We start from the raw sequence: 10,159 nt of genomic DNA on the forward strand, positions 1-10,159 counted from the left end.
ATATATGTTATAGAGGCTGGCAAGATCAGTTAAGGCACTTCAATATCTGCTGAGGGCTCATATCTCAGAAGCAGCTGAGAAGGATGCTGACTTTGTGCATTCATTTTCTGTTATGTTTAGTTCAATTAGAGGTAAATGTATGAAACATGGCAGTGAGAAAAGAAGGTCAATCATTTGGAAATAATAATAGCAATAACATGGGAGGAAATTTTTGCTGTCTCCAGAATTACCTGCACTGCTACTTATAAACAAGTCATAGTACTTGTAGTATAGATGGACCAAACCACATTTCAGTTTCTCACTGCAATCTTCTGAGGTGGAAAGTGGTGGCAGTTCTCTGGGTCATCTTTTAGAACAAAACTAATCCCAGTCCCCACACCTAAATATCATCACCTTCAGGGTTAAGAATTCAACATATGAAATTTCAGGGTCACAAAACTTCAGACTAAAATACAACCTGAAGTCAAAATGGGAAACAATTTTGGAGAAAAATTTGAAAAATCAGATTATTGTTATTTTTTAAAATGTCTTCAAAATTAATGTGTACCATACCTTTTTGTTTAGTTTATTTTTTTTCTTTTATATTGCTCCAATTCATTCTACAGACCTGATATCATTTACTGATTCTAATTTTTAAAAATACATTTATTGTTTACTAAGGGACAAATATTTATAATACTTGAAGCAATATTATATACATATATATATGATAATTTGTTATTTTAATTGAAGATGCCAATCTGTTCTTGTTTAACCTCATATACTAATTATCACATGACATTCTGTATTGTATAGATACATATTTAAATAGTTTATATATGCTATTTAAATTTATGCATACATTACACATAAATAATATACATAAATTTGTTACTCCACAAAGATTTTCAAAAGAAACTTTAAGTTTTAGCATATACATTAAATATATAAACATATATATATATATATATATATATATATATATACACAAGATGATGATCTAAAATTTAGTTATGTAAAAATAATAATATATTATTTCTATAGAATGATCAAAAATTATTTCATATGCTTTTAAGTCATTCTGAATGTGTCTCCTTCTTCATGCTATATTATTTGGGTACATCTCAGGTTTTTATTGTTTTGCAGGAGTGGTTATTGATGTGTTTTATAGGTTTGCATGTACACACCTTTATAATAAAAATAACATTTTGTCTTTCAAAAGTAGAAGATATTATATTTTAAGTCATTACTTATATTTTTATTATTTTCCATTTTTGTCTATGTGTTTTATGGCACCCGAGTTTATTGTTTTTCTTAGAGAAGTAAAAGAAAAAAAGAGGTATAAAGATAAATACATTGACACATGGACAGGTCTCAGGTACAGGGACGTAGCTCCATGGTAGGTCACTTGCCTAGCTGTACAGGCCATGGATTCAATTCCAAGTACAAAAAAAGAAGAAGAAGAAGAAGAAGAAGAAGAAGAAGAAGAAGAAGAAGAAGAAGAAGAAGAAGAAGAATCTAAGACACTATAAATATAGCTTCATTTGTATACATAATGTTTTCTTCTATTGTTGTCTCATTTTATGTTTACTACATTGTATCAATTAAGGTAATTAAATATACTAAAAGTGATAGTTAAGACTTTTATAGTCAAATAAATTTAATAACCTATAAGATATGTTTTTTTATGAAGGAAAGAAACAGACCATTGTCATAATATTTTTTTCTTTCTTCACTTTCAATATTCCACATTATATTTTTAAAGTATAGACACAATCATCTACATTTATAAATAAATGAGAATGTGCCCAGCATATTTGGCATATACCTGTAATCCTAGGGGCTTAGCAGGATGAGGCAGCAGGATCTTGAGTTCAAAGCCAGCCTCACAACTCAGTGAGACAAGGTCTCATAAAATTTAAAAAAAATGGTGGGGGGAAGTCTGGGGATGTGGCTTTAGTGGTTAAGCACCCCAGATATAATCTCTGCTATCAAAAAACAAAAACAAACCAACCAACCAACAAACAAAAAACATAATGAGAATGTTGGAATTATGGATTGACAATTATTTCAGTGGAAGGAATCTGATCACTTGGGGTGCATGTCAAAATTTGCTTGCTATGATTATGAGACTGAATAGTGTCAACCCATTGAGTTTCAACTAAACTTCTGTAAAATATGAGTCACATTTTTGTGTGTTGTCTTGGAATTTATAGGCCTTCTCTAGTTTTTCATTTCCAACTTTATATCATTCACTATCAAAAATATAGCCATGACACTAATAAAATGTTGCTGTTCCTCTTGTTCAAAAAATACTGTACCTTTGGAGAGTCTCTATAAAACACGATTCTGACCCTGAAGAAATGACATTTGGTGTTTGATCACTCACATTAATATTGTTTTATTTTTATATCAAACAGTAAAAAAGCAGTAACATTGACTTACCAATGACATTTTTATAAGTAAACTGTAGGCTTGAGAGGATGCTTCCAGTTTACTGGACAAAGTAGAAGCTAAGAAGTCTGGGTTTGCTTGAAACATTTGTGACTTGACAGGAGTGAATTTTCCTTTTAGCCATGCCCTGAGGTCCCTATGTCTCATATAAAATAGCCCCCAAAAGAATGAACTTGGTATTTCTTATATCACAAATTTCAGTAAGTATATATTGAAGTAACAACATAATTGTTAGTCATGAGAGTGGGGAGGTGGGGAGATCATACATACAGCTTTCTTCTCCTTTAAGAAGTTAAAGTATTTTCTTTTTATACTGTTTGGATCATCTAAAAATTAAAATAAAAATTTCTAGCACAATGTTCCAATGTAAAAGCACTTCAGAACAATTTCATTAAACTGTCTGAATAATCAGCTGTTAAAAAATTGTTAATGTTTTCTCAATAACCATGGTTTGGCACTGTTGATGTACTCCCAAAGGTCTCTGATAGCTGCAGTGGTTCTCAGCTAATTAGGCAATTATTAATAGAAATTAGAGCATTTATATTTCATTCACTGTATAGTTTATATCATTTAAATTTTTAGAATGTTTAGAATTCTAAGTTTTAAATTTTCCCTGTTATTTCTGTGAAATAATTTACAATACAAAATCATAATTTTATAACTCAAGTTGCATTTCAAAGAAGTCCAAAAACATTTCAAGGTAATTTTAAAAATATTATTGCTGCATACATTTTTACGAAATTAAAATAAAACTTATAAATTTTTATATTCTTTCAAAATTGAAAATAGAAAATAAAATCATTGTTCACAACAAGTTATTTCACAGTACCTTAGATATAAAATGCAATGAACTTAGGATGTATCGGTGATCATTAAGAATGTAAATCACTAACACAGATTATTGTGTTAAATGTAAAGGGATAAAATAAAAAACATAGTGTTTTGTTAATAGTTTAGGGAATCTATAAAAATGCCTTCTGAAATAGTTACATTTTTATTTATGCTAATCTTTCTCTAATGAGCATTCTTGTTTCTTTATGTGCAATGTAAATTTATGCCCCCCTGAATTCATTCAATTTAGCAATTATTTATATATAGATAGCTAATCCATTTATGATTGTTGATTTTTGTCAGTGCAATTGAGTAGATAAAGCAAGAGTTTTGTTTTTATACTTGTATAAGGCAAAGTTTTTAAAGCTTTTGAAATTTTTTTATTTTGTTTGTTTAGGAGTTGCTTAAAATATCTCACAAAGTGTAAAAAGACAAAACTTTGAGTTTATGCCTCTACAAAGAGTAAGAGATAAATATGCCTCATATTTTAATAGTTTCCAATCGAAGAATTACCACATGAAATATGACTTTCATATGTATCTCTTGGTACCTACTAAGCAGAGTTATTTTAGCAGTTGTATTTTTCTTAGATGGTACTTTAATGGTACTATATATCTTTTTCATTTAATTTCATTAGTAATATTAAACATATAATCCTCTAATGAACAGTTTGTTGAATACCCATTAAATTAAAAAGAAAGAAATAATCATTAAAATAATTAAGAAAACCATAGTTATTCTTCATAAATTCTCTACAATCTGTGTTTAATAATGTCTCACCCCACAGAGGTTGGTACAATTTGAGCTAATAGATCTTGTTCCCTTTACAAATTTTCAGCCTAATCTACCAGCTGTAATGAATATTGTAGAGTGGTATTTCCTCTTTTATTGTTAATTTTGAGATAATTTTTCATGCTGATAATTATAAATATACATTAAAATGAAATATAAAGAGAAACAAATGATTAAAATTTCCCTATTATCATAAAATAGTTCCTGCATATATCTAAATTTCTGCCTAGTATAACAAAATTGTTTTGATTGGAATTAGCAGAATGTAATCATATTTTTTTTCTATATACTGCCCACATTGCAACTGAAGTGATAAACACATGGCATTATTTAAAAACAGCAAAAAAAAACACCCTAATCTAACTTTTTCAATGTGTTTACTACATGTTATTTGTGTATTTTTATTATTCATAAATTGAAGTAAAGATAACAAACTTTAAATCCATTTCTTACAACAAAGAAAAGAAAGTAAAGGCAGTTAGCAAATGCCTTGGAGAGTCTCCTTCCATGGATCATTCAAAATACTACAAAATTTCAGAACTCTCATTTTTGCAGTAACAATTTGTTGAAAAATAAGGAAATAAAATCTAGTTTTGCACAAAGCTATATTCTTGTTAATAGATGTGGTGATGGTGTAAGAAAGCTGATCTCCCTAATTCTTGTGCAATACTAAGGAGATTGAAAAGTAAACTTTTTTGTTTAATGTATGGCAACAAAATGGTAGCCAAAAATGAGGTTCCTCTGTTATTCTCTCAATGATTTTTCCCTTGGATTTGTCATGCAAAAGGACAAAAATGTAGCAGCACTTAACCTCATTGTGTGTGTGTGTGTGTGTGTGTGTGCACTCCTACATGACCATTCATTCATGTAGAACTAGTGTTGTCTACATAGACTTTTTTTTTTAAATTCAAGTCCTTGTCCAAAAAATCCATATGCTTTTTGAGCTTTGAACACTGTTTTCTAATTTTCTTTTTTTTTTTGAATATTTTCTTTTATTTGTAGTTGAACACAATAAATTTATTTTATTTATTTATTTTTATGTGGTGCTGAGGATCGAACCCAGAACCTCGCACGTGTTAGGTGAGTGCTATACCACTGAGCCACAGCCCCAGCCCCTGCACATTACATTGTTATTGCTACACTGTATTATAGCCCCACTCACAATATGGAGCTCATGAGGGAGCTCAATAGAAACTGAGAATAATAACTGTTAAGTAGTCTGAAGGTTAATACATAGTCATTAATTTTGTAAACTAACCAAAAATGTGAGTAGAATCATTATCTAAATATAGTTTTTATTGGTTTTGTAATTCATTGACTCCTATTCCCAAATGTATTTTTTTAATTAATTTTTATTGTAGGTTGTTCAAAACATTACATAGTTCTTGATATATCATATTTCACACTTTGATTCAAGTGGGATATGAGCTCCCATTTTTACCCCATATACAGATTGCAGAATCACATCAGTTGCACAACCGTTGATTTACATATTGCCATTCTGGTGTCCTTTGTATTCTTGTTTTTTAATTTTCAAATAATTGTCCTATCTTTATTTTCTAAACCGATATGCCTTTAGAGAAGCAAAATCCCACCCCCACATATAAATAGATACTACTTTTAACTAATTTATTACTAATCTTTAAAATGTTTCTTTCTAAGGTTAAAAATTTGCAAGTTTTTACTTTATTATTTGAAGTAATGTATAAGCATGGATATATGTGAGAGTCCTAAGAGGCCAGGCATCCTGACATTAAACCTGTGGCAGTATTTATAACACTGACAGACTACAATACAAAGGTTATGTGGAATCCGGAACAAACTGCAGGTGATAGAGAAGGCAAAACCACTACAAGGACACACATTTCAGACATGGGCTTGAAATGTTGAGTCAACTTATAAATAAATAAATAAATAAATAAATAAATAAATAAATAAATAAATAAATAAAATGTAGCTTACAAAAGGATTGAAGTGCATTGAGTTTCTTTGTTGCTATGAACATTATTGCAAAACAAATAACTGAATAATTGTCATTTTAAGGTATTGATCTTTCTAAAACATTTATATAATTTTCATGATTTAAATTTACTTTTGGGTTCTTTCAGCATCTACTGAAGAAAGCCAAATCTTATGTTAGACATGATGAATAGCAATGTTTATGAAAAAAAAATAAGTAAATAGCATCTATGCTTGATCTTAGAAATTATGAAACAAGATGATAAAATAGAATGGGTGTAAGTATCCATCTCCAGTCCAAAGAATAAGAATGGAAGGTGCCAAAATTAATTTTGTTTGGGAGACAAATTGCAATCACACTCTGAAAAGTTCATTATCTTAATGTGGAATACACCGAAAGAAGAGCGAGAATTTGCAGTCCTGCAGAATCATAAGTATTGGTATTGAAATAATTGATGCTACGAATTTGATACTGTGTAATTCTTCAAAATACTCATGATTTGGGTTGGAGATATAATAAGTTGAACACAGGTTATCTAATAAGTTGAATAATTACCATATTTTTTAAAGAGAGCGAGAGACAGTGAGAGAGAGAGAGACTTTTTTAATATTTATTTTTTAGTTTTCAGTGAACACAACATCTTTGTTTTATTTTTATGTGGTGGGTGCTGAGGATCCAACCCAGCACCCCTAGCATACCAGGCAAGCACGCTACCACTTGAGCCACATCCCTAGCCCCATTATTACCATATTTTAATTTTGGAAAACTTAAATTGTAACTTCTAAGGAAATATAAAATTATCCTTTTAATGTATCTACTGAAATAAGATTTTATATAATGAAGTAAAACATTTCTTGATTATCTTATTATATTGTTCATTAGATTATTTTTATTATAGAAGTTGTAGCTTTAATTAGAAGAAAAAATATTTTTTTCTAAGAATATAATAAATTTGGCATTTTAAGGTGGTGATCAGACTTCATTTCTCATTTCTGATGAAAGGATTTATGCATTTCCAGGGCACAGTCAGGCTAATTAGAATCATGCTTATGCTTTCATTAATGAGAGTAGAATAGAATTCCTCAAACACATGATAAAAATATATACATGAGCTGTGTTTATTTTTTCCACTAAAAAAAGTGAAAATGATTTATTCTTTTTTAAAAAAAATTGAGTACACTTATTTATTGACTTATTTACATATTAATTCATTTTTAACAAAACTGAAAAACATTATACACAGAATTATAATTTTTCATAGAAAATACTTTTTGACCAATATTAAAAATTTAATTAGCAACTTTAACATTTTTCAAAACTTCATTTCATCATTACATAAATTGGTAGAAGAAGAACATATTTAATGACCTTTGACCAAATTTTTCAGATACTTTTATACTTGCATCTATTACTTCATGACTATGAATTATTAAAGTTGTATTAGTATGAATAATAGTAGCAGGTACCATTAGTAAGAAGTGCTCACAATATTATTTTTTGGAAAAAACTTATTTGAAGATTATTTGCACAAGGAAAAGTCTCTAGCACCCAGCAACATTTCTGACAATACATCATTCAAGATGCTTATCTTATAATGAAATTAGCTCCTTTTATAATCAGAAAGATAAAAAATTATTGGCATTGCCTTATTTAAGTATAGCTTGTTAACCTGCAGTGGTTTGGATGTAGATATTGGCTAAGGCCTCTGTTGCTTATCTGCAGAGCTATCTTCTTAGGTTAGAGTACTAACTACTTGCACACCAGCAAGATTGAGATTCTCTACATACATAGGTCCTTGGGGCCAACTCACCATTAAAGTAGTAAGCTGGTGTAAGTTAATTAATTATGATTTAATAGCACTTCCCTAAACTCTTATTATTTATCTTTCGTAGTCATGGTGATTGAACCAGGGCCTCCCACATGCTAGGGAAGCTCTATGCCACTTAGCCATGTCCTCAGCCACTAAATTTTTTTTTAAATACATTCATTTTATCTTTATAAATATTCAAAATATAGACACTGCCATATCATATTTCACAAATGTTAAAACTGAGGTTTTGAAAGTGAAATCACTTGTCCCACGTTTGCTGTTATTGAATAGCAAATAATTTTACACTACCTGAAAAATGTGGCAGATATAGAATAGTGATGACCTTGAATTCCATCCTGAAACAATATGATCCAGAATGGTTCACTTTACCAAGGAATAATCAAGGGTGATATGTGAAGGAATTACAGTGTTGTCCAATGACAATCATGGTTTTCATTTCTCTGAGAATGGGGACTAACAGGGCCATTGTGGCCACTTGTTAAGGATGGGAAGAGACTATGGGTAATCAGGGAGCTAAAGATTCATCAAGTTCCCACAGCATTTTTTTCTCTGTATCTTTGAATTTTCCAGTGTTTTGAACATAATAAAGAGAATATATTACAAATAATTGTATAAAAGTGTTCCTGCACTGAGATGGCCTGCTTCTCACTCAAGGGAATGTTCTCAAAGGCTCTAAATTACACTAGCTGAGGTTTCAGAAGTAGCTGCTCTTTAAAGTTCCCACTTTGAATAATTTGAAAATTAATCAACCTTAAAGTGTATTGGAGAAAGCCTTGAAAATCAAACAAAATAATTCCTGGACCAAATAATTTTCTACATGTGCAGAATTCAACCATTGTTGTGTTTCTAATTTGAAAAGGCAGTTTATGTGGGACCTCATTCATCTATATGAACTGATTCATCTAATTTTTTAACCATTGGCTCTCTCAGAATACAGATGACTGCCCCACATAGTTACATATATTTTGCTTCTTCCATTACAGTAGACCATTCAAGAAATTGGGATCAGGGAAAATTAGAGAAGGTCTAGACTGGACAACAGCACTCCACATCTATCTAGTTCCTTTAAAATACAGTGTAGGGCAATTGGAAAACCTTTCTATATTATCCACATTTTTCTTAGCTCTGATTAATCTGATTAATCTATATTAATCTACATTGCATAATTTGACACATAATAAAAATTAAACTGAAGCTAATCAGCATTCTACATTTGAGGCTGCTCTTCCCTATTCTGTTTCATGTTTGACTCTGGATCCCCATGTGTTTATTTTTTGCTTCTACAGTTGTATTTCTATTGTTTTTGTTGTTGTTGGCCATCCATTATGTATTTGTTGATAATATTATGAATCATTCACTTTCCTTAGGGGATTTTACAGGAAGTTTTTGAATCTTTAATCAAATGAAAGGCTTGGAGAATCAGGTGGGTCTATATTAGAGGAAAAGAAAAACTAACTGAAATATATATGAAGAGATTTATATCTCTTTGGGAATTGGATTAAGGAAGAGAAGGGGCTGGCCAGGCAAGTCCATCATTTGCAGCATAGGCCTGAGAAAGAATAAGCTGCAGCTCTGCTAACTCTGCTATCCATAGAAGAATCTCTCTGTTTTTAGTAAACTCTCAGTTTTACTCTTTAAGACTTACAACAGATTGTGTTAAGCCAATTCACATTTTCTAGAACAACCTATGTACTTAAATCAACTAGTAATGTATTTAATCACATCTTTCACAACAACACCTAGACTGATGTTTAATTACATGGCTGGGGACTTTATCCTAGCCAAGTTTTCATAAGAATAAAATGCTATGAATACTTTTAAACAACAAACATTTTTCTGTCTTGGTAATGCATCATTGTATCACACCCTATCAAAACTAGTTTTTGCCTTTTCCAATGATGTTTCTCAATTAATTAATATATTAAACTGTCATATGCACCAGGAAATGGTGTGCAACTCCCGGATGGCCTAGATGAAGACCCAACTAGCACAGTCAGGAATAGTCATTTGCTCATATGCTTCACTAGATGAAAAATAGGTAGTAATCAGTAGCACAAATACGAAATCTCTACGTATTCTAAAACTTTAACATTGCAATAAGTTCCTTATGACCCTGTAATTAATCAGAACTGGTTTGGGGTTAGTAAAATGTTTCCAGGTGAAAAGCAATTTATCACAGTCTTGAATATTTTTTTTTTCTCTTCAATGCTGTGGTGTGGTTTGGAACTGGAATGTCTCTCATTGAAGGCTCTGTCCCCAGTGTAGCAATGTTCAGAGAAGGAGCTTCTGGGGAGTAAATGGATCAAGAGATC

Source organism: Callospermophilus lateralis, unplaced genomic scaffold (genome assembly GCF_048772815.1).
Source record: "Callospermophilus lateralis isolate mCalLat2 unplaced genomic scaffold, mCalLat2.hap1 Scaffold_260, whole genome shotgun sequence".
Lineage (NCBI taxonomy): Eukaryota > Metazoa > Chordata > Mammalia > Rodentia > Sciuridae > Callospermophilus > Callospermophilus lateralis.